Source organism: Arachis hypogaea, chromosome 13, assembly GCF_003086295.3.
Source record: "Arachis hypogaea cultivar Tifrunner chromosome 13, arahy.Tifrunner.gnm2.J5K5, whole genome shotgun sequence".
Lineage (NCBI taxonomy): Eukaryota > Viridiplantae > Streptophyta > Magnoliopsida > Fabales > Fabaceae > Arachis > Arachis hypogaea.
In genome coordinates this window covers 118,424,616-118,437,743 of record NC_092048.1, presented here as the reverse complement: position 1 = coordinate 118,437,743, position 13,128 = coordinate 118,424,616, and the positions used below count along the sequence as shown (strand labels likewise).

The following is a 13,128-nucleotide window of genomic DNA, read 5'->3' as shown; positions in this document are numbered from 1 at the left end:
CATGGACTTCCATCTGAAGATCCTTTTCAGTTCTTAACTAAATTCTTGCAGATATGTGATACTGTTAAGACTAATGGAGTAGATCCTGAAGTCTACAGGCTCATGCTTTTCCCTTTTGCTGTAAGAGACAGAGCTAGAGTATGGTTGGACTCTCAACCTAAGGATAGCCTGAACTCTTGGGATAAGCTGGTCAAGGCTTTCTTAGCCAAGTTCTTTCCTCCTCAAAAGCTGAGCAAGCTTAGAGTGGATGTTCAAACCTTCAGACAGAAAGAAGGTGAATCCCTCTATGAAGCTTGGGAGAGATACAAAGGACTGACCAAAAAGTGTCCTTCTGACATGCTTTCAGAATGGACAATCCTGGGTATATTCTATGATGGTCTATCTGAATTAGCTAAAATTTCATTGGATACTTCTGCAGGTGGATCCATTCACCTAAAGAAAACGCCTACAGAAGCTCAAGAACTCATTGACATGGTTGCTAATAACCAGTTCATGTACACTTCTGAGAGGAATCCTGTGAGCAATGGGACGCCTATGAAGAAGGGAGTTCTTGAAATTGATACTCTGAATGCTATATTGGCTCAGAACAAAATATTGACTCAGCAAGTCAATATGATTTCTCAGAGTCTGAATGGAATGCAAGCTGTATCCAACAGTACTCAAAAAGCATCTTCTGAAGAAGAAGCTTATGATCCTGAGAACCCTGCAATAGCAGAGGTAAATTACTTAGGTGAACCTTATGGAAACACCTATAATTCATCATGGAGAAATCATCCAAATCTCTCATGGAAGGATCAACAAAAGCCTCAACAAGGCTTTAATAATGGTGGAAGATACAGGTTTAGCAATAGCAAGCCTTTTCCATCATCTACTCAGCAACAGACAGAGAACTCTGAACAAAATACCTCTAATTTAGCAAATTTAGTCTCTGATCTATCTAAGGCCACTGTAAGTTTCATGAATGAAACAAGGTCCTCCATTAGAAATTTGGAGGCACAAGTGGGCCAGCTGAGTAAAAGGATCACTGAAATCCCTCCTAGTACTCTCCCAAGCAATACAGAAGAAAACCCAAAAGGAGAGTGCAAGGCCATTGAATTAATCACCATGGCCGAACCTGTAAGGGAAGGAGAGGACGTGAATCCCAAGGAGGAAGAACTCCTGGGACGTCCAGTGATCAATAAGGAGCTTCCCTCTGAGGAACCAAAGGAATCTGAGGCTCAACTAGAGACCATAGAGATTCCATTAAACCTCCTTATGCCATTCATGAGCTCAGATGAGTATTCCTCTTCTGAAGAGAATGAGGATGTTACTGAAGAGCAAGTTACCAAGTACCTTGGTGCAATCATGAAGCTGAATGCCAAATTATTTGGTATTGAGACTTGGGAAGATGAACCTCCCTTGTTCACTAATGAACTGAGTGATCTGGATCAACTGACATTGCCTCAGAAGAAACAGGATCCTGGAAAGTTCATAATACCTTGTACCATAGGCAACATGATCTTTGATAAGGCTCTGTGTGACCTTGGTTCAGGGATAAACCTCATGCCTTTCTCTGTAATAGAGAAACTGGGAATCTTTGGGGTGCAAGCTACTAAAATCTCATTAGAGATGGCAGACAGTTCAAGAAAACAGGCTTATGGACAAGTAGAGGATGTGTTAGTAAAGGTTGAAGGCCTTTACATCCCTGCTGATTTCATAGTCCTAGATACTGGGAGGGATGAGGATGAATCCATCATCCTTGGAAGACCCTTCCTAGCCACAGTAAGAGCTGTGATTGATGTTGACAGAGGTGAACTAGTCCTTCAATTGAATGAGGACTCCCTTGTGTTTACAACTCAAGGTTACCCTTCTGTAAACATGGAGAGGAAGCATAAAAAGCTTCTCTCAAAATAGAGTCATCCAGAGCCCCCACAGTCAAACTCTAAGTTTGGTGTTGAACTCCCATATCCAAACTCTAATTTTGGTGTTGGGAAGTCTCAACAATGCTCTGAACGTCTGTGAGGCTCCATGAGAGCCCACTGTCAAGCTATTGACATTAAAGATGCGCTTGTTGGGAGGCAACCCAATTTTTATCTAATTTTTATTTTCATTGTTTTTCATGTTTTATTAGGTTCATGATCATGTGGAGTCACAAAATAAATATAAAAGTTGAAAACAGAATCAAAAACAGCAGAAGAAAAATCACACCCTGGAGGAAGACCTTACTGGCGTTTAAACGCCAGTAAGAAGCATCTGGCTGGCGTTCAACGCCAGAACAGAGCATGGTTCTGGCGCTGAACGCCCAAAATGGGTAGTATCTGGGCGTTTGAACGCCAGAATTGCACCCTGGAGAAGAGCTGGCGCTGAACGCCCAGAACAAGCATGGTTTTGGCGTTTAACGCCCAGAACAAGCACCAATCTGGCGCTGAACGCCCAGAGTTGTGTGCAAGGGCATTTTGCATGCCTAATTTGGTGCATGGTTGTAAATCCTTGAACACTTCAGGATCTGTGGACCCCACAGGATCACCTCAGGATCTGTGGACCCCACAGGATCCTCACCTACTTCCACTCACTTCTTCTCACCCCTCTTTCACACAATCCCATAAACACTCTTCCCCAAAACTCTTCACCAATCACCTCAATCTCTCTTCCCTATCACCACTTCACCACTCACATCCATCCACTCTTCCCCATAAACCTACCTCATAAACTCTACCTACCTTCAAAATTCAAAATCATTTTCCCACCCAAAACCCACCCTTATGGCCGAACCTTACCCCCTCCCTTCCCTATATATAGCCCTCCATTCTTCCTCATTTTCACACAACATAACCCCTCTTCCCCTTCTTGGCCGAAACACATCCCTCCTCTCCTCCATATTTTCTTCTTCTTCTTCATCTATTCTTTCTTCTCTTGCTCGAGGACGAGCAATATTCTAAGTTTGGTGTGGTAAAAGCATAAGCTTTTTGTTTTTCCATTACCATTGATGGCACCTAATACCAGAGAATCCTCTAGAAAAGGGAAAGGGAAGACAAAAGCTTCCACCTCCGAGTCAAGGGAGATGGAAAGGTTCATCTCCAAAGCCCATCAAGACCACTTCTATGATGTTATGGCCAAGAAGAAGGTGATCCCTGAGGTCCCTTTCAAGCTCAAGAGAAATGAGTATCCGGAGATCCGACATGAAATCCAAAGAAGAGGTTGGGAAGTTCTAACAAACCCCATCCAATAAGTCGGCATCCTAATGGTTCAAGAGTTCTATGCCAATGCATGGATCACTAGGAACCATGATCAAAGTAAGAACCCGAATCCAAACAATTATCTCACCATGGTTTGGGGGAAATACTTAGATTTTAGTCCGAAAAACGTGAGGTTGGCGTTTAACTTGCCCATGATGCAAGGAGATGCACGCCCCTACACTAGAAGGGTCAACTTTAATCAAAGGTTGGACCAAGTCCTCATGGACATATGTGTGGAAGGAGCTCAATGGAAGATTGACTCCAAAGGCAAGCCGGTTCAACTAAGAAGACTGGACCTCAAGCCTGTAGCTAGAGGATGGTTAGAGTTCATACAATGCTCCATCATCCCCACTAGCAACCGATCCGAAGTTACTGTGGATCGGGCCATCATGATTCATAGCATCATGATTGGAGAGGAAGTAGAAGTTCATGAAGTCATCTCCCTTGAACTCTATAAAATAGCCGAAAAGTCCTCCCCCATGGCAAGGCTAGCTTTTCCTCATCTTATTTGCCATCTATGTTACTCAGCTGGAGCTTTCATAGAAGGAGACATTCCCATTGAGGAAGAGAAGCCCATCACTAAGAAGAGGATGGAGCAAGCAAGAGAACCCATTCATGGATCTTAAGAGACGCATGAAGCTCATCACCATGAGATCCCGGAGATGCCTCAAATGCATTTTCCTCCACAAAAATATTGGGAGCAAATCAACACCTCCCTAGGAGAATTAAGTTCCAACATGGGACAATTAAGGGTGGAACATCAAGAGCACTCCATCATCCTTCATGAAATAAGAGAAGATCAAAAAGCAATGAGGGAGGAGCAACAAAGACAAAGAAGAGACATAGAAGAGCTCAAGGACATCATTGGTTCCTCAAGATGGAAACGCCACCATCACTAAGGTGGACTCATTCCTTGTTCTTACATTCTCTGTTTTTTTTGTTTTCTCTATGTTAAAGTGCTTATCCATGTTTGTGTCTTATTACATGATCATTAGTAGTTAGTAACTATGTCTTAAAGTTATGAATGTCCTATGAATCCATCACCTCTCTTAAATGAAAAATGTTTTTATTCAAAAGAACAATAAGTACATGAGTTTCGAATTTATCCTTGAACTTAGTTTAATTATATTGATGTGGTGACAATGCTTCTTGTTTTCTGAATGAATGCTTGAACAGTGCATATGTCTTTTGAAGTTGTTGTTTAAGAATGTTAAATACGTTGGCTCTTGAAAGAATGATGACAAGGAGACATGTTATTTGATAATCTGAAAAATCATAAAAATGATTCTTGAAGCAAGAAAAAGCAGCAAAGAACGAAGCTTGCAGAAAAAAAAATAGCGAAAAAAAAATAGAAAGAAAAAGAAAAAAGCAGGCAGAAAAAGCCAAAAGCTCTTAAAACCAAGAGGCAAGAGCAAAAAGCCAATAACCCTTAAAACCAAAAGGCAAGGGCAATAAAAAAGATCCCAAGGCTTTGAGCATCAGTGGATAGGAGGGCCTAAAGGAATAAAATCCTGGCCTAAGCGGCTAAATCAAGCTGTCCCTAACCATGTGCTTGTGGCGTGAAGGTGTCAAGTGAAAACTTGAGACTGAGCGGTTAAAGTCAAGGTCCAAAGCAAAAGAAGAGCGTGCTTAAGAACCCTGGACACCTCTAATTGGGGACTTTAGCAAAGCTGAGTCACAATATGAAAATGTTCACCCAATTATGTGTCTGTGCCATTTAAGTATCCGGTGGTAATACTGGAAAACAAAGTGCTTAGGGCCATGGCCAAGACTCATAAAATAGCTGTGTTCAAGAATCATCATATTGAACTAGGAGAATCAATAACACTATCTAAACTCTGAGTTCCTATAGATGCCAATCATTCTGAACTTCAATGAATAAAGCGAGATGCCAAAACTATTCAAGAGGCAAAAAGCTACAAGTCCCGCTCATCTGATTGGAGCTATGTTTCATTGATAGTTTGGAATTTATAGTATATTCTCTTCTTTTTATTCTATTTGATTTTCAGTTGCTTGGGGACAAGCAACAATTTAAGTTTGGTGTTGTGATGAGCGGATAATTTATACGCTTTTTGGCATTGTTTTTAGTATGATTTTAGTAGGATCTAGTTACTTTTAGGGATGTTTTTATTAGTTTTTATGTTAAATTCACATTTCTGGACTTTACTATGAGTTTGTGTGTTTTTCTGTGATTTCAGGTATTTTCTGGCTGAAATTGAGGGACTTGAGCAAAAATCAGATTCAGAGGTTGAAGAAGGACTGCTGATGTTGTTGGATTCTGACCTCCCTGCACTCAAAGTGGATTTTCTAGAGCTACAAAACTCAAAATGGCGCGCTTTTAATTGCTTTGGAAAGTAGACATCCAGGGCTTTCCAGAAATATATAATAGTCCATACTTTGGCCGAGTTTAAATGATGTAAAAGGGCGTTGAACGCCAGTTCTATGCTGCTATCTGGAGTTAAACACCAGAAACACGTCACAAACCAGAGTTGAACGCCAGAAATACGTTACAACCTGGCGTTCAACTCCAGAAAGAGCCTCTGCACGTGTAACATTCAAGCTCAGCCCAAGCACACACCAAGTGGGTCCCGGAAGTGGATTTATGCATCAATTACTTACTTTTGTAAACCCTAGTAACTAGTTTAGTATAAATAGGACTTTTTACTATTGTATTAGACATCTTTTGAAGATCCGGGATTGTATTTTTGATCCTGTGATCACGTTTTGGGGGCTGGCCATTCGGCCATGCCTGGACCTTTCACTTATGTATTTTTAACGGTAGAGTTTCTGCACTCCATAGATTAAGGTGTGGAGCTCTGCTGTTCCTCAAAGATAAATGCAAAGTACTACTGTTTTTCTATTCAATTCAACTTATTCCGCTTCTAAGATATTCATTCGCACTTCAACCTGAATGTGATGAACGTGACAATCATCATCATTCCCTATGAACGCGTGCCTGACAACCACTTCCGTTCTACCTTAGATTGAATGAGTATCTCTTGGATCTCTTAATCAGAATCTTCGTGGCATAAGCTAGATTGATGGCGGCATTCATGAGAGTCCGGAAAGTCTAAACCTTGTCTGTGGTATTCCGAGTAGGACTCTAGGATTGAATGACTGTGACGAACTTCAAACTCGCGAATGCTGGGCGTAGTGACAGACGCAAAAGGAGGGTGAATCCTATTCCAGTATGATCGAGAACCTCAGATGATTAGCCGTGCTGTGACAGAGCATTTGGACCATTTTCACAAGAGGATGGGATGCAGCCTTTGACAAGGGTGATGCCTCTAGACGATTAGCCATGCAGTGACAGCGCATCGGACCATTTTTCAGAGAGGATAAAAATTAGCCATTGACAACGGTGATGTCCTTACATAAAGCCAGCCATGGAAAGGAGTAAGATTGATTGGATGAAGACAGTAGGAAAGCAGAGGTTCAGAGGAACGAATGCATCTCTCTACGCTTATCTGAAATTTTAACCAATGAATTACATAAGTATTTCTATCCTTATTCTATTATATATTTTTGAAAACTCCATAACTATTTTATATCCGCCTGACTGAGATCTACAAGGTGACCATAGCTTGCTTCATACCAACAATCTCAGTGGGATCGACCCTTACTCATGTAAGGTTTATTACTTGGACGACCCAGTGCACTTGCTGGTTAGTTGTATCGAAGTTGTGAATGAAAAACGATTTATTAAGACGTGCGTACAGAGTTTCTGGCGCCATTGCCTGAGATCACAATTTCGTGCACCAGTAATCCACTACAGCGAAGAGGCCAACTCCCAACTTCAAAGGGAAGAACTTGACCTACTTCTTCTGAGAAAAAGCTGGGATCAAGGAAGAGGCGTTAAAATGTCGGATGGCTTCAAGATACAATCAGAAGGTAGTACAGCGAAGCTTTTTCAACAACGACCTCGTCCTAATCCGAAATGATATCGGAACAAGTCGACCTGGAGAAGAAAAGCTGGCAGCAAACTGGAAAGGACCCTACCGAGTAATAGAAGTACTTGGAAAGGGCTACTACAAGCTGTCTGAACTCGAAGGACGAGAGCTTCCAAGGTCATGGCACGTGGTACGCGGAATCGTGATTACACTTTAATTATGTAAAGTTCATTGCTCCTTCTTTCCCTGGAAATGGCGCCAAAAACATGATGCCAAAACCACGGTTCACAACTCCGTGTAACTGACCAGCAAGTGCACTGGGTCGTCCAAGTAATACCTTACGTGAGTAAGGGTCGAATCCCACGGAGATTGTTGGTATGAAGCAAGCTATGGTCACCTTGCAAATCTCAGTTAGGCAGATATAAATTGATGATGGTGTTTTCGAATAATAATTAATAGAATAGGGATAGAGGTACTTATGTAAATCATTGGTAGGAATTTCAGATAAGCGAATGGAGATGCTTTTCGTTCCTCTGAACCTCTGCTTTCCTGCTATCTTCATCCAATCAGTCTTACTCCTTTCCATGGCTGGCTTTATGCAAGGGCATCACTGTTGTCAGTGGCTACATCCCCTCCTCTCAGTGAAAAATATGCTCACATGCTCTGTCACAGCACGGCTAATCATCTGTCGGTTCTCAATCATGTTGGAATAGGATTCACCCTCCTTTTGCGTTTGTCACTAACGCCCTGCAATCGCGAGTTTGAAGCTCATCACAGTCATTCAATCATTGAATCCTACTCGGAATACCACATACAAGGTTTAGACTTTCCGGATTCTCTTGAATGCCGCCATCATTCTAGCTTACGCCACGAAGATTCTGATTAAGAGATCTAAGAGATATTCATTCTAGCTTATTTCATGTAGAACAGAAGTGTTTGTCAGGCACGTGTTCATAGGGGAGAATGGTGATGAGCGTCACACATAATCATCACCTTCATCACGTTCTTGGGTGCGAATGGATATCTTAGAAGCGAAATAAGATGAATTGAATAGAAAACAGAAGTACTTTGCATTAATCTTTGAGGAACAGCAGAGCTCCACACCTTAATCTATGGAGTGTAGAAACTCTACCGTATGAAAATACATAAGTGAAGGTCCAGGCATGGCCGAGATGGCCAGCCCCCTAAAACGTGATCACAGGATCAAAATACAATCCAGGATTCAAAGATGGTCAAAAAAACGTCTAATACAATAGTGAAAGGTCCTATTTATAATAAACTAGCTACTAGGGTTTACATGAGTAAGTAATTGATGCATAAATCCACTTCCGGGGCCCACTTGGTGTGTGCTTGGGCTGAGCCTGAGTGTTACACATGCAGAGGCCATTTGTGGAGTTGAACGCCAGCTTTTGTGCCAGTTTGGGCGTTCAACTCTGGTTTTGGCTCCTTTTCTGGCGCTGGACGCCAGATTTGGGTAGAAAGCTGGCGTTGAATGCCAGTTTACGTCATCTATTCTTGGCCAAAGTATGAACTATTATATATTGCTGGAAAGCCCTGGATGTCTACTTTCCAACGCAATTAGAAGCGCACCATTTCGAGTTCTGTAGCTCCAGAAAATCCACTTTGAGTACAGGGAGGTCAGAATCCAACCGCATCAGTAGTCCTTCTTCAACCTCTGAATCTGATTTCTGCTCAAGTCCCTCAATTTCAGCCAGAAAATACCTGAAATCACAGAAAAACACATAAACTCATAGTAAAGTCTAGAAATGTGAATTTAACATAAAAACTAATGAAAACATCCCTAAAAGTAACTAGATTCTACTAAAAACAATGTCAAAAAGCGTATAAATTATCCACTCATCACAACACCAAACTTAAATTGTTGCTTGTCCCCAAGCAACTGAAAATCAAATAGGATAAAAAGAAGAGAATATACTATGAATTCCAAACTATCAATGAAACATAGCTTCAATCATATGAGCGGGACTTGTAGCTTTTTGCCTCTTGAATAGTTTTGGCATCTCACTTTATCCATTGAGGTTCAGAATGATTGGCATCTATAGGAACTCATAGTTCAAATAGTATTATTGATTCTTCTAGTTCAGTATGATGATTCTTGAACACAGCTTCTTTATGAGTCTTGGCCATGGCCCTAAGCACTTTGTTTTCCAATATTACTACCAGATACATAAATGCCACAGACACATAATTGGGTGAACCTTTTCAGATTGTGACTCAGCTTTGCTAAAGTCCCCAATTAGAGGTGTCCAGGGTTCTTAAGCACACTCTTTTTTTGCTTTGGACCTTGACTTTAACCGCTCAGTCTCAAGTTTTCACTTGACACCTACACGCCACAAGCACATGGTTAGGGACAACTTGGTTTAGCCGCTTAGACCAGGATTTTATTCCTTTAGGCCCTCCTATCCACTGATGCTCAAAGCCTTGGGATCCTTTTTATTTGCCCTTGCCTTTTGGTTTTAAGGGTTATTGGCTTTTTCTGCTTGCTTTTTCTTTCTATTTTTTTATTATTTTTTTTCTATTTTTTTTTTCGCCTATTTTTTTTCTGCAAGCTTTGTTCTTTGCTGCTTTTTCTTACTTCAAGAATCATTTTTATGATTTTTCAGATTATCAAATAACATGTCTCCTAGTCATCATTCTTTCAAGAGCCAACATATTTAACATTCTTAAACAACAACTTCAAAAGACATATGCACTGTTCAAGCATACATTCAGAAAACAAGAAGCATTGTCACCACATCAATATAATTAAGCTAAGTTCAAGGATAAATTCGAAACTCATGTACTTCTTGTTCTTTTGAATTAAAACATTTTTCATTTAAGAGAGGTGATGGATTCATAGGACATTCATAACTTTAAGACAAAGTTACTAACTACTAATGATCATGTAATGAAGACACAAACACAGATAAGCACATAACATAGAAACGAAAAACAGAAGAAATAAGAACAAGGAATGAATCCACCTTAGTGATGGTGGCGTTTCCTTCTTGAGGAACTAATGATGTCCTTGAGCTCTTCTATGTCTCTTCCTTGTCTTTGTTGCTCCTCCTTCATTGCTTTTAGATCTTCTCTGATTTCATGAAGGATGATGGAGTGCTCTTGATGTTCCACCCTTAGTTGCTTCCAATAATTGTGTGGAAGAAAATGTATCCCCTGAGGTATCTCAGAGATCTCTTGATTTGCAGTCAAATGTTCTACCACTGAGCTATAGACCCTTGATGGAAGCTTTTGTCTTCCCTTTCCTCTTTCTAGAGGTTTCTCTGGCCTTAGGTGCCATCAATGGTTATGGAAAAAGCAAAAAAGCTATGCTTTTACCACACCAAACTTAGAATGTTGCTCGCCCTCGAGCAAAAGAAGAAAGAATAGAAGAAGAAGAAGATATGGAGGAGATGGATGGATGTGTGTATTCGGCCATATGGGTGGGATTGGGTGGGAGAGAGATGTTGAATTTTGAAGGTAGTGGGTGTATGGATGTGAGTGGTAAATGGAAAACAGAAGGGATGATCATGAATGGAAAGAGAGATGATGAGGTAGGTGGGGATCCTGTGGGGTCCACAGATCCTGAGGTGTCAAGGCATTTACATTCCTGCACCAATTTAGGCATGTAAAATGCCCTTGCACACAACTCTGGGCGTTCAGCGCTAGGTTGGTGGCCATTTTGGGCGTTCAACGCCCATTTCTGTGCCATTTCTGGCGTTGAACGCCAGAACCATGCCTGTTCTGGCGTTTAGCGCCCAGAAGCTGCCCATTTTGGGCGTTCAGCGCCAGAACCATGCTCTGTTCTGGCGCTGAACGCCAGACAGATGCTCCTCCAGGGTGTGATTTTTCTTCTGCTATTTTTGATTGCGTTTTCAATTTTTATATTTATTTTGTGACTCCACATGATCATGAACCTATAAAGACATATAACTAAGAAAAATATAGTTAGATAAATAAAAATTGGGTTGCCTCCCAACAAGCACTTCTTTAATGTCAATAGCTTGACAGTGGGCTCTCATGGAGCCTCACAGATGTGCAGAGCTTTGTTGAGACTCTCCAACACCAAACTTAGAGTTTGGATATGGGAGTTCAACACCAAACTTAGAGTTTGGTTGTGGCCTCCCAACACCAAACTTAGAGTTTGACTGTGGGGGCTCTGGTTGACTCTGCTTTGAGAGAAGCTTTTTCTGCTTCCTCTCCATGGTTGCAGAGGGAGATCCTTGAGTTTTAAACACAAGGGAGTCCTCATTCCATTGAAGGACTATTTCACCTCTGTCAACATCAATCACAGCTCTTGCTGTGGCCAGGAAAGGTCTTCCTAGGATGATGGATTCATCCTCTTTCTTTCCAGTATCCAGGACTATGAAATCAGCAGGGATGTAAAGGCCTTCAACCTTTACTAATACGTCCTCTACTTGTCCATATGCCTATTTTCTTGAATTGTCTGCCATCTCTAATGAGATTTTAGCAGCTTGCACCCCATAGATTCCCAGTTTCTCTATTATAGAGAGGAGCATGAGGTTTATTCCTGAACCAAGGTCACATAGAGCCTTAAAGATCATGGTGCCTATGGTACAGGGTATTATGAACTTTCCAGGTTCCTGTCTCTTCTGAGACAATGTCAGTTGATCCAGATCACTTAGTTCATTGATGAACAAGGGAGGTTCAACTTCCCAAGTATCAATGCCAAATAATTTGGCATTCAGCTTCATGATTGCACCAAGAAACTTGGCAGTTTGCTCTTCAGTAACATCCTCATTCTCTTCAGAAGAGGAATACTCATCAGAGCTCATGAAGGGCATAAGGAGGTTCAATGGAATCTCTATGGTCTCTAGATGAGCCTCATAGTCCTTTGGTTCCTCAGAGGGAAGCTCCTTATTGATCACTGGACGTCCCAGGAGGTCTTCCTCCTTGGGATTTGCGTCTTCCTCTCCCTCCTTGGGTTCGGCCATGGTGCTTATGTCAATGGCCTTGCACTCTCCTTTTGGATTCTCTTCTGTATTGCTTGGGAGAGTACTTGGAGGGATTTCAGTGATCCTTTTACTTAGCTGGCCCACTTGTGCTTCCAAATTTCTAATGGAAGACCTGGTTTCATTCATGAAACTCACAGTGGTCTTAGATAGATCAGAGACTAGATTTGCTAAATTAGAAGCATTTTGTTCAGAGTTCTCTGTCTGTTGCTGAGTGGATGATGGAAAAGGTTTATTATTGTTAAACCTGTTTCTTCCACCATTATTAAAGCCTTGTTGAGGCTTTTGATCCTTCCATGAGAAATTTGGATGATTTCTCCATGATGAGTTATAGGTGTTTCCATAAGGTTCACCTAAGTAATTCACCTCTGCTATTGCAGGGTTCTCAGGATCATAAGCTTCTTCTTCATAAGAAGCCTCTTGAGTACTGTTGGATGCAGCTTGCATTCCATGCAGACTCTGAGAGATCATATTGACTTGCTGAGTCAATATTTTATTCTGAGCCAATATGGCATTCAGAGTATCAACTTCAAGAACTCCCTTCTTCATAGGCGTCCCATTATTCACAGGATTCCTTTCAGAAGTGTACATGAACTGGTTATTAGCAACCATGTCAATGAGTTCTTGAGCTTCTGCAGGCGTTTTCTTTAGGTGAATGGATCCACCTGCAGAAGTGTCCAGTGACATCTTTGATAGCTCAGATAAACCATCATAGAATATATCCAGGATGGTCCATTCTGAAAGCATGTCAGAAGGACACTTTTTGGTCAACTGTTTGTATCTTTCCCAAGCTTCATAGAGGGATTCACCTTCTTTCTGTATGAAGGTTTGAACATCAGCTCTAAGCTTGCTCAGCTTTTGAGGAGGAAAGTACTTGGCTAAGAAAGCCGTGACCAGCTTATCCCAAGAGTTCAGGCTGTCTTTGGATTGAGAATCCAACCATAATCTAGCTCTGTCTCTTACAGCAAAAGGGAAAAGCATGAGCCTGTAGACTTCAGGATCTACTCCATTAGTCTTAACAGTATCACATATATGCAAGAATTCAGTTAAGAA

General features: G+C 41.3%; 2 non-coding genes across 2 annotated transcripts; one reads left to right on the top strand and one right to left on the bottom strand.

The window, feature by feature from the left end:
* Window positions 1–234: 234 nt before the first annotated feature.
* LOC112739877 (small nucleolar RNA R71) lies at window positions 235–342 on the bottom strand. Its single transcript, XR_003170813.1, has one exon. It is a non-coding gene; the product is annotated as a small nucleolar RNA R71 (small nucleolar RNA).
* A 12,474-nt stretch (window positions 343–12,816) lies between these two features.
* On the top strand, window positions 12,817–12,924 carry LOC112738542 (small nucleolar RNA R71). Its single transcript, XR_003169497.1, has one exon. It is a non-coding gene; the product is annotated as a small nucleolar RNA R71 (small nucleolar RNA).
* Window positions 12,925–13,128: the final 204 nt, after the last annotated feature.